The following is a 23,034-nucleotide window of genomic DNA, read 5'->3' as shown; positions in this document are numbered from 1 at the left end:
GGGAGATCTTGGTGTTTGGTAGCAGCGGGGAGGGAGAGGTCTTGGGGCTGCGTATTATTAAATTGGAACATAGGAACGTTAGGAACAGGAGTATGACATTCAGCCCCTCGGGTATGCTGCACCATTTACTTACATCATGGCTGATCTGCACCTCACCTCCACTTTCCTGCCTTTGTTCCGTATCCCTTGATACCCTTACCTAACAAAAATCTATCGATCTCAGTCTCCAATTGTTCTAGCATTCACAGCCTTTTGGTGGAGAGAGTTCCAAATTAACCTTTGTGTGAAAAAGTGCTTCCTGATTTTGCGCATGAATGGCCAAGCTCTAATTTTAAGATTATGTCCCCTTGTTCTTGATTCCCCAGCAGAGGAATTAGTTTCTCTGTATCTACCCTATCAAATCCTCTCAGCATTTTAAACACCTCGATCAGATTGCCCCTCAATCGCCTATACTCAAAGGAATGCAAGCCAAGTTTATGCAACCTGTCCTCACAATTTAACCCTCTAAGCCCCGGTATCATTCAGCCAGCATTAGATCTTTACATAAACAACTGTTTACAGTGTTTCAGTATACACAAGAAAGCACAGGTCCTACAGTTAATTCATTTGTTGTCATCTTTGAGTTATGCTCCCTGAAGTAAATAACAAATGACAACAAAGCTGAAACTTTACCTGAAAAGAGCTTTTTTAAAAATAAATCTTCAATCATTTGGAAAAACAAGGAAACTCAGAAATTCTGTTCCGTGTTGAGGAAGTATACACTGAGAGTTGCAGTGAGACTGGTGGTGCCCCCAGAGAACAGGCGTCAATGGCTGAACGCAGCCGATTATGTTGCTTCTCTTGGGGTTTTACCAGTTTCCAACCATATCTATGGCAGGAAACCAGAAGAACCCCCATGGAATACAAGGCCATTTTCTGTAAACGATCATTATGTCTGATTTCTCAAAGCAAATTAAACAAAAGCCTGTAGGATATGAAGACCTCCTCTAGCTGAATTTTGGCAAAGCTAAGGCCACCCTCTTCTGCTCTCATCAGCTCCTGTGCCTCTCGCCTCGATTCCATCAACCTCACTGGCTGCCATCTCAAGCTGAATCAAGAGGTGCAGAACCTTAGCATCCTGCTTGAACTCAAACTCAGCTTCCTTCCTGACATCCCTTCAGTTACTAAAACTGCTTTCTTCCATCTCCCACTATTGCCTGCCTGCAATCCTATCTTTCCCTTTCCACTGGTGAAATCCTACTCCATGTCTTTGTCATTTTAAGGCTTGGTGTCTCTAACCTCCCTATCTTTCTGACTTCCCCATCTCAACCCTCAACAAGCTTCAATTCATCCAAAATGCTTTGTCACCTGCACTAAGCCTCAAGTTTCCATGCCCCGGCAGCTGATTTCAAAATTCTCATCATCATTTTAAAATCTCCCCATTGTCTCAGACAACCCTCCTTTTGCCTTTCATCCGTAGCCATACGTTCTACTTTTCCAATACCAAATGTCTCACCCCTTATTCCATCCGCTCTTCCATTGGTGTTGCTCATTCAGCTACTATGCTCCTGCCCTCTGGAATTCTGCACTCAGTTCCATTTCCTTCCCTGTTTCTGAAAACTCTACTCTTCAACCAGGCCTTTGGTTTCCCCATCCTAACCTCTCCAATTTTTCCCTTTCCCCATGCTCGGTGTCTTCCATATTATTTTCCTCCTTATTGTAAAGTCTTCTTACAGATGAGGAGTTCTATTTAAATGCATGTAATTATTATCATTGTAATCACCCTTTTTAATTCTCTGCACTTAACTTTCTTTCTGATGTAAAAATCAAGCTTAACCTGCAAAAGGCTCTTCAAAGACCAGTTGCCAGCTGGTTTTGAAATCATTTGGAAAACAAAGAAACTCATTAAAGTGTAGTACAGCATTAAGGGGCGCGTACTCCAGTTGCACTGCAGAAATAATACTGATGCATCCTGAGAAACGTTGCATATTGCTGTATCATCAGACACTGGCATTCTAGAAATTACAGCTGAAAGAGTGAAGGCTTTGGCAAAAAATATTAAATTAATATTGAGGTAATTTGAGAGAAGCTGAGGCCTCCAAGTAAAAACATTAGTAAAGGTATGCAAAGACATAGTAAGCTTAATCATATGTAATTTTAAAATATTTTTATTATGTTAGAAACCTTATTTTGAGCCTGCAGCCTGGGGGAGAAAACAGTGGAGGTACAATTGTCAATAAGTATTTTTGAGTGATTTGCCTTTTCCTTTCTTTTATTGGTAGGTTCTCCTGATTGGTCATTCAAGATTGGTTGGCCTCTTAAGCCCTGCTTTCCTTCCTTTTCATTTACACTTTCCCCAGCTGCTCAGTTCCGATTCATTGTAGTTTTACATTGCCCAATCAAAATGTGCTACACCAGTGCGTGACGCCAGAGTGTGACATAAAGGACATGGAATATGTGCTATCCTAATATATAATAATCATAGAAAATATTAAAAGAAACCTTTATTTTAAAATGAGACAGATTAATTTCACTAGCGTCCAAATTCTGGTTTTGGCCACCATTTTACATAAATCCAGTTTAACAAAGAAGTGCTGATGAAATTGAGAATCTGGGAATTTTTCTGCCGTAGTGACATGTCCCAGTAACATTCTTAGGTGTTACATAACATTTCTCAGTGTAAAAACTGAGAACCTTGTGCAGAATAGTATTGTCAATAATTGCAACATAAAGGATACTTAGAGAGTTTATCAACTTCCTGAAAGAAAACAACTATCTGCTAATCCCAAGAATCCCGAACTCCATTTGGTTTGATGTTCTACATTGACAGTAAAATTGGAAAGTTCAGTCCTCAGTGTGGACTTGTATAGTTTTGTCTTGTAGATTCAATTAGTCACATGCTGAAGTGAAAGAGTTGCAGAAAGTCATTGAGGTATAAGCACTATTGCAGAGTCTGAAGCACCAGTGCCATAAAATAATTAACGTGGGATTCAGTATAACTCCAGCCTGGACCATTTAGCATCCCAAAGTGAAACAAATCAGTGAAAATATTAATAGCATCTAACTGAATAAGTCGCCTCTGCTCTTTACTGTGTTTCAATTAAATACCTGTAGTAATTCTAACTTGAATAATTAAAAAGCCAATTGGGGTTCAGGCTTTTCATTGCAATATTGTCTTGACACCTTTGACTACCTCCTTTTAGAAAGCTGGTATTTTTTAATACGATAGCGAAATACTGCGGATGCTGGAAATCCGAAATAACAACAGAAAACGCGGGAAAACTCAGCAGGCCAGGCAACATGCGTGGAGAGAGAAACAGAGTCAACGTTTCGGGTCGAAACCCTTCTTCAGAACTGAGAAAAAAAGGCAGGAAATGAAACAGGTTAAAAGGCAGTTTGGGGGCTGGAAAATGGGGGAGGGGAAGAAAGAAGAGACATTAAGAGATATTCAAGGTGAGATGAGATGGTAATAGGACAGGTAAAGAAACAAACAATGGCTCTAGATGAAGTGTGAAATGCGCTGGCAGAGTGAGAGACAGTTGCCATGTGGGAGAGAGAGAGAAAAAAGGAAAAGGCACAAACCAGAAGTGTGGATAAAAAATATAAAAATGTAATAGGGGCCGAGGTTATAATCTGAAATTGTTGAACTCGATATTGAGTCCGGAAGGCTGTAAAGTGCCTAATCGGAAGATGAGGTGCTGTTCCTCGAGCTTACGCTGAGCTTCCGTGGAACAATGCAAGAGGCCGCAGACGGTGAGGTCTGAGTGGGAATGGAATAGTGGTTTAAACATTTCTGTTAAGTCAAAACCAGGAGGGTTGTTAAAATTTATCAGCCTAGAAATTGCTGTGTGTGACATCAGTGCACAAAAGCTTATTGTGTTTGTATGACATTGCCTCTTCTGCTATTTTAACAGAAGGCATTCAACCATTTATTTTAAATAGGTTAATTCCTCCATTAAAATAGTAGACATGTATTGTGTTACAAAGGCATTAATTGTATATTTCACAAATAATTTCAAGCTGCTGCCTTCAGAGATTTTGCCTTTGCTTTCAGAATAAACATTTTACAGAGCTGCACAACCCTGTGGAATATAACACTGTGGCATTTTAGTGTGAGTGTGATTGTGTCTGTGTGAGAGAGAGAGAGAGAGATTAAGGTGGGAGAATATTGTCTTAAAGATCTAGATAGAGTAGATAAGGGATGTCAATGCTGAATGAAGATTTCATACTTTTGGTATCCAGTATCAGTAGCAAGTACTCCTGGGCCATGTCTAACATTGGTTAGATGCAGAGTGCCCAGCACTCTCCTCCTGCAGCATTCCATTTTCCACACTAGATTCTGAAAAAAAGGACTTGCATTTATATAGCACCTTTCACAACTTCAGGACATCCCACAGTGCTTTACGGCCAAAGAAGTACTTTTGAAGTGTAGTCACTGTTGTAATGTAGGGAAAGACAGCAGCCAATGTGCAATGAGGTAAATGACCCGATAACCTGTTTTTGTTTCTAATGACCAGGACACTCAACGGCTCTTCTTTGAATAGTGTCAGAGTGTAGGAATTAACGAATTCCTACGAATAACGGAGATCGACACAGGAGAACAATCAAACAGGTCTTTACTCAACAGCGATGCCACGAGCAGTCCCGTGGTTTGCGACGTGACGTCATCGCATTTTCCCGCGCTATTAAAGGGGCCACGCCCCGTACATGCAAACTCTATATACAAAACACAGTAATGCCTAACACAATGGTACAGGTTTAGGCTGGTGTTAGAACATCGTTAAAGAGAATTATATACAGTTAGCCAGAGTCATTCAGTGGTTCTGCCACATGCGCCCCCCCCAGAATTCGCTTTAATGGACAAAGTCAAACGGTGAGGGGGTTTGACGAGCCTGTCAGAACAACTCCTGTACTCTCGAGGTGGAGGCTGCAGGGCAGCTGGCGGTCTGGTGGGCGGTCGCACTTTGTCTGCCGTAACGACGATGGGTGGCCGACCCAGTCTCGGCGGTTGTGCTGTCTCGACGGGGCGGTCGAGGTCCAAATGTGCTGGCTTTAAGCGGTCGACCGAAATGTGGTCCAGTTTACCACCGACATCTACCGTGAAGGTTTTGTCCCCTGCTTCCAACACACAGAACGGACCAGTATATGGGGCCTTGAGCGGATCTCTATGTGTGTCATGGCGAATAAAAACGTATTCAGCCTTGTGAAGCTCCGTGGGAACGTGTGACCTCTGCAGCCCGTGGTGCAAAGTGGGCACCGGTGCGAAACATCTGGCCGCCTCTTGGTGACTAGCAAGCTGGGCAGACGCGGACCAAGGCTCCGTCGATGTTGGTAGGAAGTCCCCTGGGACTCGCAGCGGCTGACCATACACGAGTTCCGCTGATGAAGAGTGAAGGTCTTCTTTGGGGGCCGTGCGAAGGCCTAACAGGAGCCACGGTAGCTTGTCTGCCCATCCAGCGTCCTGGAGGCTGGCCCTCGGGGCGGCTTTCATTGAGCGGTGGAAGCATTCGCAGAGGCCATTCGCCTGTGGGTGGTAGGCTGTGGTGTGGTGTAACTTGACACCGAGTCCTTGAGCCACTGCATTCCAGAGTTCGGAGGAAAACTGCGGTCCCCTGTCCGACGAAATAGCTGCGGGCACTCAGAAACGGGCGATCCAGGAGGAAATGAACGCCCTGGCCACTTTGCGGCGCCAGACGACCGGCACGACAGGGTGAGGATCCTGTACGGAGACGTCACACAACAGCGTGGTACCTGCCAAATGGAACTTGACGCCGGCCAACTGGAGGCCAGTGATGGCCGTTCTGTAAGCTTGGACTTCCGGGTCTGAGGCTTGGTCCGCTGCCATGAGGGTGTAGTCGATGCCCAAATGAACCGTATTGACGAACGTGCGGGAGAGGCAGTCTGCCACCAGGTTGTCCTTACCGGCCACGTGCCGTATATCTGTGGTGAATTCGGATATGTAGGTCAGTTGACGCTGCTGTCGGGCTGACCACGGTTCAGCGGTCTTGGACATTGCAAAGGTCAGCGGCTTATGGTCCACAAAGGCGGTGAAAGGACGTCCTTCCAGAAGGAACCGAAAATGGCGGATGGCCAGAAAAAGGGCAAGCAACTCCCGGTCGAACGTGCTGTATGCTCTCTCATTCTGCCGTAGTTGACGGCTGAAGAATGCCAACGGCTGCCACGTCCCGTTCACCCACTGCTGTTGCACGGCACCGACTGCGTAGTCTGACGCGTCGGTGGTGAGGGCGATGGTGGCTCCTGGCAGTGGGTGCGCCAGCATAGTCGCATTGGCTAAGGCGCTTTTGGTGTCGGCGAACGCTCGGGCCATGTCATCCGTCCAGTCTACCGGGTTCTTGCCAGTCTTGCCCTTGAGGGCCTCGTACAGGGGCTGCATGAGTAGTGCCACCTTAAGCACGAAACGGTGGTAGAAGTTTACCATGCCTAGGAATTCCTGCAGGGCCTTTATGTTCTGCGGGCATGGAAATGATATCACCACCTCTACCTTCGAAGGTAAAGGAACCGCTCCCTCTGAGGTGATGCGATGCCCCAGGAAGTCAATTTGGTGCAGGCCAAACGAACTTGGCCGGGTTGATAATCAGGCCATGTTGGCTGAGGCATCGAAAAAGGGTGCGTAGGTGACAGGTATGTTCTTCCTTAGTAGGACTGGCAATTAGAATGTCATCCAGGTAGACGAAGAGGAACTTGCGGTCCCGCAGCACGGAGTCCATCAGACGTTGGAAAGCCTGGGCGGTGTTCTTTAACCCGAACGGCATTCGTAAAAACTCGAAGAGGCCGAATGGGGTGATGACTGCGGTCTTCTGGACGTCTTGTGGATGAACTGGGACCTGGTGGTAGCCCCGGACGAGGTCGACTTTAGAGAACACGGTGTTCCCTGCCAAATGGGCAGAGAAATCCTGGATATGGGGGATCGGGTGCCGATCGGGAGTGGTGGCGTCGTTTAGGCGTCGATAGTCGCTGCATGGCCGCCATCTGCCGCCAGACTTCGGGAAGATATGGAGGGGTGAAGACCAGGGACTATTCGACCGGCGAATAATCCCTAACCGTTCCATGGTTGTGAACTCCGCCTTTGCGACCGCCAGCTTGCCAGGTTCCAGGCCCGCGCGTAGACCGGGGGGCCGTTGGTGGTGATGTGGTGTTCCACACCATGTTTCGTGGCTGTGGAGGAGAACGTGGGTCTTGTCAGGTCGGGGAATTCGTCGAGCAGGCGAGCGAACTCATCAGGATTCGGGAACGCACAGGAGACGGTGCGTGACGTAGTGTTACTCCGGTAACACGGAAGAGAATTAAAAGTTGCTGCGTTGATCAGCCGCCGGTTCCTGACGTCGACCAGGAGGCTGTTGGCGCACAGGAAATCCGCGCCGAGGAGAGGCTGGGAAACTTTGGCTGTAACAAAATCCCAATGAAAACGTTGCCCCCGAGGCACACCTCCACTCACCGTCTGCCGAAGGTCCGAATTGCTCCGCCATTGGCCGCTTCAAGGGTGGGGCCGTGATTCCCCGTCTGCACATCGAGGGCGGACGCGGGTAAAATGCTCCGGTGTCGCACAGAAAACGACGACCGGAGAGAGTATCGGTGATGAACAGCAATTTTCCCGCGTTGCCGATCGCCATCGCGGCCGCGGGGTGCCCGTTAGACCCGTTCCTCGGTGGTCGCAGTGTCAGTTCTTTTTGGGGAAAACTGCAGGGGCGGAGGCAATGCTTCGCCTTCGCGCCGAACTGCGTGTGGTAGAAACACAGTCCAGCAGGCTGATGAGCTGGGGCGGCGTCTGCGGGGGATGGGTGCCTCGTGGCGGCGCAGTACTGCCGAGTTACAGCGAAAATTTTGTCAGCCTCCGCAGCGAGTGTTGCGCAGTCTTCAACTTCAGATTTGGCCAGGGCAGCTTGTACCTGTTCAGGCAGTTGGCTGAGGAAAATCTCGCGGAATAGGAAACATTCCCGTTCTGAGCCCAGGAGTGTGAGCATTTGTCTCATCAACTCTGAAGGCTTGGAGTCCCCGAGCCCGGGCATAGCGAGTAATCGACGGGCGCGCTCCGATTTCGTGAGCCCGAAAACCTGCAGTAACGGCACTTTGAGGGTTTCATACTTGCGCTCCGTTGGGGGGTTTTCGAGGAGGCTGACGATCCGAGAGGCGGTAGAGCTGTCGAGTGCGGAGACCACATAAAGATACGTGATCTGATCTGCATCGATGTCCTTCAGGGCGAACTGGGCCTCGACCTGAATAAACCACGAGGGCGCTTGCTGCTCCCAGAACTGCGGTAGCTTCAGCGAAACGGCGTTTGCTTCCATACTGTGCTCTTCTTTTGTGAAAACGTTCACAAAAATGGGGTCACCAATGTAGGAATTAACGAATTCCTACGAATAACGGAGATCGACACAAGAGAACAATCAAACAGGTCTTTACTCAGCAGAGATGCCACGAGGACTGCCTGGGCAGTCCCATGGTTTGCGACGTGACGTCATCGCGTTTGCCCGCGTTTTCCCGCACTCTTACAGGGGCCACGCCCCGTACATGCAAACTCTATATACAAAACACAGTAATGCCTAACACAATGGTACAGGTTTAGGCTGGTGTTAGAACATCGTTAAAGAGAATTATATACAGTTAGCCAGAGTCATTCGGTGGTTCTGCCACAAGAGGATCTTTTATGTCCACCTGAGAGGGCAGACATTGGTTTAATGTCTCATCTGAAAGCTAGCACCTCCGACTCCCTCAATACTGCACTGAAGTATCAGCCTGGATTATGTGCTCCAGTTTCTGCAGTGGGGCTTGAGCCCATAACCTTCTGACTTAGAGGCGGGAGAGCTGCTCATCCTGCAAATAATGTTCAATTATACCATGTGTGCTGTGGACATTTGTCTACCAAGACCCATATTGAGACTGCGCCATATAATTTTACTAACGACCTTACAACCACCAGTAACTAGACTTTTATTCAATCAATTGCTCAGTTTCTACTACTCTTCGAAAGTAATCTGACCTGTAACCCTCTGAGATAAAGTTGAAGGGTACCTTGATGTTAGTTGAGCTATACTGAACTGAATTCAATTCTGTGCTCTATATGGCAGTGACATTCTGTGTTTAGCAGTGAGTGGGAGAAGGTCTGCTTCTGTCCGTAATTAACAGTCTGCTAACAAACCACGTTCTCAGAAATAGTATGCAGCGCCTTCTCAATTTTGGTAGTGGATTATTAATTACAAAGATATTATCATTAAAGGAGGAATTTCAACCCCCCCCCCCCCCCCATGTAATTAGTAAAATGTATATGGGACCTGAGCATGATATTAGTGGTTACGGTTAATTTGCTCGTGGTTGAGTCTACAGTATCAAACTGTGAGTCTACATTACCAAACTGCTTAGACTTTGCCAGTTAATTTTATCTTTAAAACAATTCTCTTCCCTTTCTTTCACTTTTCCTTTTCGCCTTTTCCTTTTCCCAGTACTGTTTTGCCCATCCTCCACGCCCTTTATAAAATGTATTATCTTAATTGCCAATCTCTTTTTAGATCGCCTTCCTGTGGAGGGTTTCAATACAACAGGGTAGATTTTTGGCTCTGCCTGTCTTTCCTGTCCTGGGCACTTGCCTGGCCTGGGAGAATTGGCACAGACCTGCTAGTTGGGCCTTGCACCTCAGAGATGGGAGTAAATCGGTGTGCGGTTCTGGAGCCATGGAGATCAGCAGCCAGACAGTCCCGTGTGCTTCGAAACATTGTGCGGGTTCTGACATTATCTTCAGCACAACCACAGACTCTCCAGTCAGTAGGGATCCAAAGGCAGGCCATAGCGCCCACTTTCTGGGGTGCCCTTTGAGTGGATCCTAAGGAAGATGAGACTGAAGGCCCGGCCTGCCTCATTAAAACGCTAACTCTGGGCCTACCTCTACATTACTAGAAGGAGCCCTAGGAAATCACAGGGCCGTGCAGTTGGGGATGAAGATCCTAAATAAGAGGGCAGTTTCAACCCAACCCGCCCCTCGGGAAACTGACGCGATCGGGCGGAACACTGGTTTTGCACCTCGCTTGATTTTAATATTGGGCGGGGCGTAAAATCCGCATTCCACCCTATCCCGTGGGTTTCCCACCTGCCGAGTTAGGTTAAAGGTACCCCCGATGTGTCTCTGCCCTTTTCTCCTCTGTCCTGCACCTGGGGAGTGCTGATTGCTCACATGGATCAAGTTTATCGATTCAACTTTGTGACTTAACCTACCTTTTCATGTATTAAACATATTTTTGCTACATCACCTCAAATAAGAACAGAAATAATGGTCCTGATATTTACCGGGTGGGTGTGGGGGGAAGTGGGGGCTCGTGTTTACGGGGAGGACCTGCCAAATTTAATGGCAGGATCTCATTTTGCATGTTTTTATTCCGTCTCCGGTCAGATTGAAAGGCTGGCCAGCTGCCAGGTGGGAAAGCCTGTCGTAGAAGGCCGCAGCCGGTGCTGGGAATGGTCCTCTGAAATTACAAAAGGTCAGGGCATGGTCTGGTAGGGGGGGGACTCAGAGTGCGGCAGCAAGGAGGGAGGGAGGGAAAGATCGGGTCACAGTGGAGGGGAGTCGGTAGGTCACGTAGGAGTCTGAAGATCGCCCTGGGGTTGGAAGATCATGGCAGCAGTGTTGCATTTGCAAAGATAATCCAGAGACCGTCAGCAGAGTTCAGTTCATGTTGCTTTTATAATGGCTGCCACACACACACACTTCCAGGCACAAGCAATCGAATACCTATACACAATACAATGATAACAGCACTATCAAACTCCATGTGCTCAGGCCAAGGCAATCGAGTACCTATCACCAATGTCAGACATAACATTTCCTCCCCCCTCACAGAATTTCAAACATGAAATGTAGTGACAAAGTCATGTAGGTGGCCAGGGCGAGAACGTGCACGAACAGGCCGAGGTGCGGACTGGTGAAGAGCAGGCTGAAGTGGGGACTGCTGAGGAGCAGGCTGAGGCACAACATCTGCTTGGGGGTTGGCTGGCAGAGTCACATGTGCATCCCGCCACTCTGGGGGTAAGGCTTGGGGGTTAGGTCCGTATAATCCCGCATCAGGGGGTGCTGGCACCTTTCGAAGGCAGCTGGCATGCCACCGAGAGCCGTCAGTGAGGCAGAAAGTGGCTGGTCCAAGTTGGCGGCTGATTTGGAGAGGGGAGGACCAGAATGAGGCCATCTTATTATTGAGGTGAGGCCTGCGGACTCTGACCCAATCGGAGACTGAGATGTTGGGCGCCTTGGCCCTCTTCGACTGGTCGAAGCGGAGTTTCATCTTCTCCTGCTGTCTAGCGACTGTGGCTTGAGCCGGTGGAGCAGGGCTCTGAGCTAGCGAGGAGCGGAGCTTGCCAAGGGGCAGCATGAGCTCACGGCCTAGCATGAGGGATGCGGGTGAGACCTCTGTAGTGGAATGCTGGGAGGCTCTGTAGTGCAGCAGTGTGTGGAGGAGGGCCTTGTCAAACGCACACCCCTGGGATAGGTGTGTTCTGAGGCCATTTTTCAGTGTCTGGTTAAAACGCTCCACCCCCCCCCATTTGACTCGGGGTGGTAGTACGCTGTGCGAATGTGACAGATGCCCTTGCTCTCAAGGTAAGAGGAGAGTTCCGAAGAGACCATTTGGGGGCCATTGTCTGTGGTGATGGCCTTTGGATGCCTCCAGCGGGAGAAGAGGGACTCAAGGATATCAATGATGACCCGAGAGGTGACGGAGCCCACGGCAGTGACCTCTGGCCATTTTGAGTGCAGGTCATAGGTCACCACTAGGAACCGTTGATGGTGGGGGACACCATGGATCTCCCCACAGACGTCCAGCTGCAGGTGCTCCCAGGGCTGAGAGGGCCAGGCAAGGGGTTGCAGGGGTGGAGGAGCTTGGTGGCCAGTCTTGCCACTTACAAGGCAGGCTGCACAGTCCTTGACCAGGGCCTCGATTTCCCTGTCGATACCCAGCCACCACACTAGGTCTCGGCATCGTTGTTTGAACTTCACTATGCCCAAGTGGCCCTCATGCGCCATGGATAAAACACGCGCACGAAGGGCACTTGGGACCACAGTGCAGAGCCCACGTGCAACACAGGAGTCATTCCAGCAGGAGAGCTCCTCTTTAACTCTGGAGTAGGCAGACAGTTCCTCAGGCACCTTGCGAGGCCAGCCATCTCTGATGAAGGTGCACAGCTGGGAGAGTGCTGGATCCTGTTCAGAGGCCTCTTTGAGCTCCTGGAGAGAGACTGTGGTTTGGAGAGGCGTGTGCAGCATCTGGACGATATCCTGTTCCACATGTTCAGACCTGACGAGTGGGGCTGGGGCAGAGACAGTGCGGGAGAGCAGATCTGCAACAACATTGTCACGTCCTGGTGTGAACTGGAGACTGAAATGGTATTGGCGGAGGCGGTCAGACCAGCGGTGTAGACGCAGTGGTCTGTGGCCCGTGCCGGATGTCGACAGCAGGGCAGTGAGAGCCTGGTGATCGGTTCGCAGGGTGAAGGCACAGCCATACGTGTACAGGTGCCACCGCTCACGTGCCCAGACGCACGCCAGCGCCTCACGCTCGCCTATTGAGTACTTCTGTTCGGTGGGGCTAAGGGCTCGGGAGGCAAAGGCGATTGGTTTCTCCACTCCATTCTGTATCTGCGATAACACCGCCCCCACAGCTGCAGCGGACGCGTCGCAGGTGACGAGGGTGGGGCTGGCGACGTCAAAGTGAGCCAACACTGGAGGCGATGTGAGCTGCGATTTGAGGAGGCGAACAGCTTCCGTACAGGCTTGTGACCACACCCAGGGCTCATCCTTTTGCAGGAGCTGGCGCAGTGGGGCTGTGGTGGCTGAGTACTGGGGCAAAAACTTCAGGTAGTACCCAGTCATGCCAAGGAAGGAGGCAACTTGTGCTGCAGAGCTGGGTTCTGGGATGCTGTGAATGGCATCCACGTTTGACTGGAGTGGGGATATACCGTCAGCCGACAACTGAAATCCCACAAATTCGATCTCTGAAACAGCAAAGACACACTTTTCGCCATTCAGTGTGAGCTTGTGTTTTGCTAGAGCTGTGAAAACTCTGTGAAGGCGTTCGTCGTGAGTGGAGGTCGAGGGCCCATGCACGACGATGTCATCCAGGTAGATGGCCACCCCAGGAATGCCCGCGAGCACAGAGGGCATCACCTTTTGGAAGCAGCTGGGTGCAGAGCTAAGTCCAAATGGCATCCTGGTGTACCGAAAGACGCTAGCATGTGTCACAAAAGCAGTGAGGTCCCTGCTGCTGGGGTGGAGGGGAACCTGTAGATAGCCCTGTCGAAGGTCCAGTTTCGAGAACAGGATGGAACCATAGAACTGCGCTGTGAGTTCCTCTGACGTGGGCAGTGGATACTTGTCAGGGATTACGGCCTTATTCACTGCTCGAAGATCGACACAGATGCGTAGACCACCTGACTTTTTCGTTGCAACCACCAGGTTGGAGACCCATGGGGAGGCATCAACTGGTTCGATGATGCCGGCTTCCAGTAACTGCTTTAGTTCAGCTGTGACCCCGCCACGGAGAGCAAGCGGGATGCGGCGCAGTGGCTGAATGACAGGGGTAACAGTGGAGTCAACCATGGGCTGGTGGGTGAAGGCAGTCAGGCAGCCCAGACCCTCGAAGAGTGCTGGCCATGTTTGGCGCCACGGTGAGGCGACGTGCAGAATCGCAGACCCGCCGGTGTCCAAGAGAGAAAAACCCAGGTCAGTGAAAAGATCCAGTCCCATCAGGTTAGCTCCTTGGCGTGCCACATGAAAACAAAAATCTGGCAAAACTTTTGTTCCATAGCGTACAGTGAGGTTGACTGAGCCCACTAGTCCAATTTTCGAATTACCATACCCGCAAAGGGTAGTGGAGGGCGCAGAGAGTGGCAGGGAGCTGAAAAAGCGTTTGAATATGTCCACATTCAGCAGTGAGACGCTGGCACCGGTATCCAACAACAGCGGGATGCACACATCATTCAGGTTAATTGTGCATGACTTGAAAGCTACTACTGGCCCAGAGCTCACGTTGTGAATTATAGTGCTTGAGGACTGAGAGTGTTCATTTGTAGCAACCGGGGCAGAGCGGCAGACATTGGCAAAGTGATTTTGTTTTCCACAATTGCGACAGGCTTGGCCGCGCACGGGGCAATTCTGCGCTCTGGTAGCATGTGAATGAGATCCGCAGTTTCCACACTGTTGCCGCGGTAGCGCGCGTTGCTGCCGTCGTGCGAGCATTACCGTGTCAGAGCTGTCGGGGCCGAGGGCGCTGTCACTGGGTGTGTGTGCTAGTTTCGCTGCACATTCGGCTGCAGACTCCACTTGAAAGGCAATGTTGACTGCCTGTGACAATGACAGATCGTCGGACTCGAGTAACAGTCTTTCACGCACTCTCACGTTGTTTGTGTGCTCTATTAGTTGATCACGCACCATCTCATCTTGTAATGCACCGAACTTGCATGAGCTAGCTAACCCCCTCAAATTAGCCACGTATTGATGCACCGACTCGCCGAGGAGTTGGTGTCGCTGTCTAAAAATGCATCGCCGCAGGAGGGCACTTTGTGGGGCAGAGAAGTGTGTGCTTAACAGAGCCACAGCCTCATCATATGTTTGGATTGAGTCTGCTGTGCATAATGTCCCAAGAACACGCTGGCCCTCCGCTCCCAAGCAATGGGATAACAGTGCCTTTTTCCGAGCCGTGCACACAGTTTCTAGTCCAAGAGCAATGAGGTAGGTTTCAAAGGACCGTAACCAGCGAACCCATGGGATTGGGGGCTCACATGGTAGTGCAAGGAAGGGAGGAGGTGGTGGAAGAGAGATTTCAGCCATCCTTGTCGCCAAATGTTGTGTTTGCAAAGATAATCCAGAGACCATCAGCAGAGTTCAGTTCATGTTGCTTTTATAATGGCTGCCACACACACACACTTCCAGGCACAAGCAATTGAATACCTATACACAATACAATGATAACAGCACTATCAAACTCCATGTGCTCAGGCCAAGGCAATCGAGTACCTATCACCAATGTCAGACATAACAAGTAGGTTTGCTTCAGGGGCCGGGAAAGCACTTCTGCTCCTCCTGGCCCACAAGCAGTGCTTTTAAAAAGCACTTACCTGCTGCAGCCGGCAACTCCCTCCATCCTTTAGCCAGGTTCACTGAGCCCTGGGAAACCGACCGGCCAGCCAGCTTTGAATTTAAACGGCTGCCAAAATCTGAGGAACGCAGCCTTATTTAACTATTATAATCACAGGCCCGCCTCTCCAGAGTGGGTTATTCAGATGCCCCCCAAACTCGCTCCGGTTAAACTGGAAGTTAACGTGTTGTGGTCGGGTTTCACATATTTACCGATTTGACCCCCATCCCCCCTCCCCCCAGCCTCTTCCACCCATCGCGGAGGGGTGGGGGGGGGGGGGTTAAAATTACCCCTAATGGATATAAGCTGGAAGAACCAGGTGAAAGAGGATCAGGAAAAAAATGTGTTGATTAAAGAAAAACATCAAACAAGTGGCGTTGAATGTGACTGTGTTTACTGAGCATTAATCTGACTTATAAACATGGGCCAGCCTAACTAGCTATGTCACTAAATTATTATTGGAGTAAAATGGTTGTGGTATCAATGTTGGTCCAAACCGTCAGCCTGGGTTCAGTAGCAACACGCATGCCTCTGAGTCAGAAGATCTTGGGTTCAAGGCTATATAATCTAGGTGGACACTCCAGTGCAGTACTGATGGAGTGCTGTACTGCGGAGGGTGCCGTCTTTTGAATGAGATGTTAAATCACGGCCCCATTTGCCCCTCTCGCGTGGATGTAAAAGATCCCATTGAAGGTGAGCAGGGACGTTCTCCCGGTGTCCTGGCCAACATTTATCCATCAACCAACATTGCTGAAACAGATTAACTGGTCATTTGTCTTGTTTCTGTTTGTGGGATCTTGCTGTGAATACATTAGCTGTTGCATTTCCCTGTACAGGTAGACTATCCTTTATCCGCACTTCCGAAAACCTCTAAAAACCGAAAGTTTTTTCGTGGAGCGTAAGTCGTGCGCACGACATGACCCGAGTGGCGCCAAACATGACAGGAGTGGTCCGGGAGCTCTGCCTTTCCCTGTGAGCAGGGCAGAGGGTCACAGAGTTCCCTCCTGGGTAGGAGATTGCAGGCCGAGCCGGGCAGTGTGAAGGAGGTACCGGGAGAGTGAACCCAACAATACAGCGGCCCGTCCGATAGCTGCAGCGGCCCGCCCAATAGTCTTTTCTTCCCCCCCCCCCCCAACCTGATTTGCAGGCCAGCTTAGTGTAGGAGTCAGCCGATATCCGGCTTTCCCACAACTGGCGGCGGCAGTCGAGCCCCAGACCCCCGCTAAGTCAAGGAATTCAGATACGGAGCAGGGGGAGCCGGAAACCTCGATCTAACGGCAGAAATCAGCAGCCGTTTTGTTAGGTTTTTTTCTTCCCCTAGCATTTTTTTAAACAGTCAGGCTGTGGAAAGAGTCTCTGTAGCTTAGCAACAGCTTCAGAGACGCTTCCAAGGCAGGGCCCGAGTGTTTACAAGCTGTTGCTAAGCAACAGTGTTTGTTGTCAAAACCTTCTGAAATCCGAAAAATTCCGAAAACCGAAACACAGCTGGTCCCAAGGTTTTCAGATAAAGGATAGTCTACCTGTATTAGACTGCACTTCAAAGGTACTTTGTTGGCTGTGAAGTGCTTTGGGATGTCTTAACATTGTGAAAGGCACAACAGAAATGCAAGTTCTTTCTTCTAGCACAATTATACTAATAAATTGGATAATCCATCAAGAGCTCGAACGGATTTATTCAGTGATCCACTGTCTTGCTGGACAGGAGTTGTGCTGGAGCACTCTAGCCCTGATGATCCAACCTGTATTTCCATGTGGGGGTGGGGCAGTGCTGGGAGCTCTGCTGTTATCCTTACAAGCCTTGATTTTTGTTTTGCATTAGTGTCAATGCCTGCACTTGCCTTCATATTTGTTTTTAATTTGATTGTATTTCTACCAACAATATTGTTGTTGACTCTCAAGGGTGAAGTGCTGGAGCTGTTAATGAGCTCCCAAATAAAATAAATTACTGAGCAGACAAAGGAATGAAACTACAGATTTTTCCCTTCATTAGTGAGATGTAGTTACGATATCATAGTCTCCAGCTGAGCAAATGAGCTCTTAAAGGTCAAAGCATAAGGCTACAACTTAGTATAATGTTGAATAAGAAAATTAATTTGCTTCTCTAAATGATTAGCGTGTATGTGCCCTAACCTTCTAATACGCTTTCACACAAAATATTAACACTTAGGCCTAGAAATTGGCCTCCTTAGCGCCTCCTGTTAGCGACTCTGGGGGGCGATAATGGGGCACTAGCGACTTACCGCCCGGGCGCGGCAGAATGAATGACTCCCGCTAAATTGGCCGAGAGGTTTGTGGCGGTGGTAACACTTTGCGCCACGATCTCCTGCGCCCGGAGATCATGACATCATTGTCCTGTGCATCGCCCCGGTAGCGCCCCAGACCCGAACTTCGGCTCTGCCCCTTGCAGTATCGCCGAGCGACAACACCGACAGCTGCAGGAGACGTTGTTCGGGAGGCTGGGCGCTTCGGGGGCACAAGTTAAAAGGGTTGTTGACACGGTAAGTACAAAAATTGTTGCGATGCATTATTTCAATTTTTTCCTTTTTTCTTCGGCCGCGATCGATCAGCCTGGCACTCTGCTGGAGTGCATGTAGCTGATCCGGCTGCATCGCGGCTGCCGTCGGGGACCAGCTGACTGGTCCCAATGTAGAGCCTGTACCGATGGCCCTTCTCTTTAAGGGAGGGAAGGAGCCTTGGATCTCGGCAGAGCTGCACGGGACATTGTGCGGCGCTGCACCACTACCGTCCCGCCTGCGGCCTTTAGCACTCGAGGAAGGAAATGAAGCGCTTGATTTAGTGCTCCACTTCCTTCCTGGAGCGCTAACACCGAATTTAGAGAAAGCTGAGAATCATTAGCGCCTGGCGCTAATTTTTCCAGCTTTCAAAAGTCAACACACCAAACGGGGCACTCCCGAATTTCTCCCCCATAATGGGAGTACCCTTGGTGGTCCATATTGGAAACCAACACGGGCAATATTATTGCACAGTATAATGTTTTAATGATTCATGGAGGTACTTTGATGTGGGTTGAAATGACCTTCTAGAGATTTGCTCCCACATTCTATGGCAGGGAGGAAAGAAGGAGCAGATATTGCATGTATACTGTGTTTAACATTAAAAAGAAAACACAGCAGTTTAATGCATTGATTTAAAATAGTTTTAACATACACCATGCAGGTTGAGGAGATCCATGTTTTAATCCCTGATCAGCGCTGATTTAGTTGATAATGCCCAGGGCAGCAGTGGGAATACCACTATTGGCCTCGGCATACCCAGGCAAGAGAGGGTTTCCACTCCTCATCACGTCCAGTGACTCCTGCTGCAAGTTGACATGTGTGGATGTCAGCATGAGAACAGGACCAGGCTCACCTGTGGCACCCTCCATGGTTGAATAGCCTGTTAACACTCTGATGTGCCAAATAACTGCCCGAATCCGAAGTTAAAGCTTAAGACAGAAGCCTTTTATTAAATAAGAATCATGGCAGAGTTAACAGAGTCCATCATTGACCGAGCCCTTGGTAGAACATCCCAGAAGAGGGGCGGGGCCAGGGAGGAGCATTAGTGGTTCCCCCTAGTGGAACATTCCAGACATTACAAGTGCAAGTACAAATATCAGAACACAGTTATTTCATCACACACTCATAGCCCAAGGTCACTGATGAACAGTTACCAGGGCGAGGGGGTCGGAGGGTTGCTGGCACCCATGGAAGTGGATCCCAATCTGAGCCTCTATATTCGAGCGAAGGGGAGAAATATATCAAATAATTTAATAAGTATAGTTACCAGTATGTAACCCCTCAAGTGAACCATCCGCTGTTTTACTGATGTGCAACACTGAATTGCCATGGAAACATAACGCCTTCTACATGAGTCAGCGCTCAGCTCGTTGAAAGTATCTTTTGATGTACAAAAATCCCGTTATGACTCTTAAGCGACCCATAATATGATCTTTATTGCCATAGCACAGCTGCACTTCAGGAGCTGCCTCCTCATATTATGGAATGCTGAAGCCTGAGGCCGCCTTAGCCCACCGTGTGATCAGAAAGTGCCTATTGGCCCTGAGAATCTTTGCACCAGTTGTACGCAAGGCTCATTGAGGGCCTAAAAATATTTTAAATATGCAAGGCCCCATAATGCAGCTGCAGCATGTGAACAGCATTCCTGTTGTTCAATGGCTGGATAAACAGACAATGAAAGGGGGGAGGCCTGATTCCATCATCACGCACCTTGGACCTTTGCTCTTTAAAAGGCCTGATTTGCTTGGACTTGATCGGAGTACCTGCTGTGCATTTTCCCACCTCAGCTACTTTGCTGTTTTGCCACAAACTTGCTTCTTAAAGCTGCTCTACATCTGTTGGTTCTGTTTGTTTCCCTCGGGATATTTCATTGTGTATTGCCGATATGAATATCTCTCTGGGCGTCCTTTGTACATATAGGGCTTGGAGAAGGAGACAACGAAATGATGTATTGCCAGATAGGTGGGTTTGCATCTTAGACATGGGAATGTATAGGATCAGAAAAGTTCCAGTGTTTTCAAAAACAGAATCATTTGGGACCCGTCCTAGGCCGCCACCCATGGATATCTGGACATGGCTGAAGGCACCCGCACACACAGACTAGGGGGTCATTCTAACCTAACCCACCCCTCGGGAAAGTGACAGGATCATGTGCAACGCTGGTTTTACACCTCGCCCGATTTTTTTTTTCTCCATTGAAGGTAATATTGGGCGAGGTGTCAAACCGGCTTTCCACCCAATCTCATGGGTTTCCCGCCCAGCGAGTTAGGTTAAAATTACCCCCCATGATTCTCAAAGAAGGCCATCAGAGAACTGTGCAAAATCCTGCAACCAGACTTGCAAACCACAGCGCTGGCAAAGGCTGTGAAGGTAAAGCTGCATTGAACTCTCTTATGCCTGGGTCCTTGCAAACAAATGCAGGAAATGTCTGGCAACCTATAGCGCACAATTACTTCTTGCAGGCCACAGATGAATTCTTTTCCCAGGCCTGTCAATGCATTAATTTCCCCATGCAGCAACATGATAGGGTCCTGTACTTTTATCGTCTGGCTGGATTCCCCGAAATGCAAGTCATTTTTTTTTTGTTTGTTCTCAGGATGTGAACAATACTGGCAAAGCTACATTTATTGTCCATCCCTCATTACCCTGACAACTGAATAGCTTGTTAGGCCACTTTAGAGAGCATTAAGAGTCAACTACACTGTGCCAACTAGCGTCACATGTAGGCTAGACTGTTGGAGGTGGTTAGAGAAATGCAGGCAACAGCACCAACCGCTGTACATGACCTTCTTTGACCTCACAAAGGCCTTCAACACCGTCAACTGTAAGGGATTATGGAGTGTCCTCCTCATATTTGGCTTCCCTCAAAAGTTTGTCACCATCCTTCACGACGACATGAAAGCCATGATCCTGACCAATGGATCCACCACAGACCCAATTCACGTATGGACCGGGGTCATGCAAGGCTGTGTCATCACACCAACGCTCTTCACGATCTTCCTGGCTGCATTGCTCCATCTCACCCTCAGTAAGCTCCCCACTGGAATGGAGCTAATCTATAGAACAAACGGGAAACTGTACAACCTCCGTCGCCTCCAGTCCAGATCCAAGGTCGTCGAATTACAGTATGCAGACGACGCTTGCATCTGCGCACACTCTGAGGCCGAACTCCAAACCTTCGTCAACACATTCACCGAAGCGTACGAGAGCATGGGCCTTACACTAAACATCCGTAAGACAAAGGTCCTCTACCAAGCTGCCCCCCGCCACACAGTACTGCGCCCCGATTATCAAAATCCACGATGAGGCCTTGGACAACATGGACCACTTTCCATACCTCGGGAGCCTACTGTCAACAAGGGCAGACGTCGATGACGAAGTCCAACACCGCCTTCAGTGTGCCAGTGCAGCCTTCGGTCGCCTGAGGAAGAGAGTGTTTGAAGACTAGGACATTAAACCCAGCACGAAGCTCATGGTCTACAGAGCAGTAGTGATACCCGCCCTCCTGTATGCTTCAGAGACATGGACCATGTACAGCAGGCACCTCAAAGCACTGGAGAGGTACCACCAATGCTGCCTCTGCAAGATCATGCAAATCCATTGGCAGGATAGGCGCACCAACGTCAGTGTTCTCGCTCAGGCCAACATCCCAGCATCGAAGCTTTGACCACGCTCGATCAGCTCCGATGGACGGGGCACATCGTCCGCATGCCCAATACGAGACTCCCAAAACAAGCGCTCTACTTGGAGCTCCAGGTGGGCAGAGGGAATGCTTCAAGGACACCCTCAAAGCCTCCTTGAAAAAGTGCAACTGCAAGTCCAGCAGTTTTCATGGTCATTTTTCTGGTGCAACCATCAATTCCCAGCTTTAATTACTTCAATTTCATAATTTGCAATAGTACGATTTGAACTCGTGACCTTCAGATTGCTAGTCTGGTGCCATAAGCACAACACTGTCCGACCCTTAGACTAGTGATGGCATGTAGGTGTAGAGGAAAGGGATCTTAATATGACTTTAAGTGTAAAACGTTAATGAAGGGTATGCTCTTTTGGGTAAGGACTTACTAGTTTACTCTACTGGCTGACCTTGTTTTAAATGGATCGCATATATTTCTATTCACTGTAGGACGAAGTACTTAATTTTGTGAGTAGCTGTATTTTTATTCCGTACAGTTCTCCTTTGGGAAATCTATGGTGCTATTTTGGGAGAATAGTTTTAAAAGAAAATTAATAGGACCAGTTTACTTACTCTGTGGAACCTGGGATAATTGTCAATTGCATACCTTCGCTGCCTTTTTCATAGCAGCCTGTGTACTTTGTGACACATCAGTCGTCATTTCAGCGGGGCATGTAGATGATACAGATGTAACAGAGAGTCTTCAACATCATCAGTAGTGGCTCCTGCCATCCCCTTGCTGCGGGACACTCCCTCAGTAAAGACAAGAATCCATGTGGAAGCAAACCAGTGGTCACAATAATGTTGTTGAATCCCTGCGTTACCTGGTTCTCCAATATTGTGGATCCAGACAAGACAATCTGCTTTACATTGGAGCCCGGTCATGCCCTTGTTAATGAAGCTATGGCTGAGCTTAGGACCTTGGTCAAGGAGAGCTCTGCTGCAGAGCACCCTGGTGGAATGGCCATGCTCTCCGTGGTGATCTGCTGCTTGTTCAAGCAAGGATGCACCACTGCTCTGACTTGCATTTATATAGCACCTTACACGACCTAAGGACATAAAGAGCTTTACAGCCATTTCTCCTTTGAAGTGTAGTCACTGTTGTAATGTAGGAAACACGGCAGCCAATTTACGCACAGCAAGGTCCCACGAACAGCAAAGTGATGAAGACCAGATTATCTGTTTTAGCGATGTTGGTTGAGCTCTTCTTTGAATAGTGCCGTGGGATCTCTTATGAGAGGGCAGAAAGGGTTGATAGGAGAAAGAAAAGCAAAGGATGACACCAGCCATAAGCTAGGGGGAGGCCTTCAACCTCTCTCTCCCCAACTCCCCATATTGCATCCATGCTCGTAGTCTCCCAGCACCTACTGCTCAAATGATTCAATGGTCGTAGCTGACCCCCGGTCTGTGTGTGTTGGCACTGGTTGTGCACGGCCTTCTCCTGAAAGCAGAAAGGAAAGTAACATATGCTGGAATGAGGACTATCAGAGAAGATGTGTTTGACATGTGCCCAGACCAGCAGCCACCTCATGTGAGTGCAACCTGGCAGCATGCAGGTATCATGTGACATGAATCAGTCATTCATGAAAGAAAGACTTATGAAATAATACTGAGCGGCCTACGGGTGGCGCTGTCCAGGGAGAGTATAAATACTCGGGCACGGGCCCAGCTTGCGCAGGACATTCTTAACAGGAACTAGTGAAGGACATAACTAGACCTCTGTGTTGTAAAC

At 49.0% G+C, this 23,034-nt stretch overlaps 1 protein-coding gene across 1 annotated transcript in view; it reads left to right on the top strand.

Moving 5' to 3' along the window:
* LOC147104387 (transmembrane protein 132C-like) overlaps positions 1 to 23,034 on the top strand; it is a 1,245,027-nt gene that overhangs the window by 975,197 nt on the left and 246,796 nt on the right. The gene's annotated exons all lie outside the window — the stretch shown is intronic.

The sequence above is a fragment of the Somniosus microcephalus genome, chromosome 19 (assembly GCF_052327205.1).
Source record: "Somniosus microcephalus isolate GS21.2 chromosome 19, FLI_Smic_1.0, whole genome shotgun sequence".
Lineage (NCBI taxonomy): Eukaryota > Metazoa > Chordata > Chondrichthyes > Squaliformes > Somniosidae > Somniosus > Somniosus microcephalus.
This window is presented reverse-complemented; position numbering and strand designations above follow the sequence as displayed.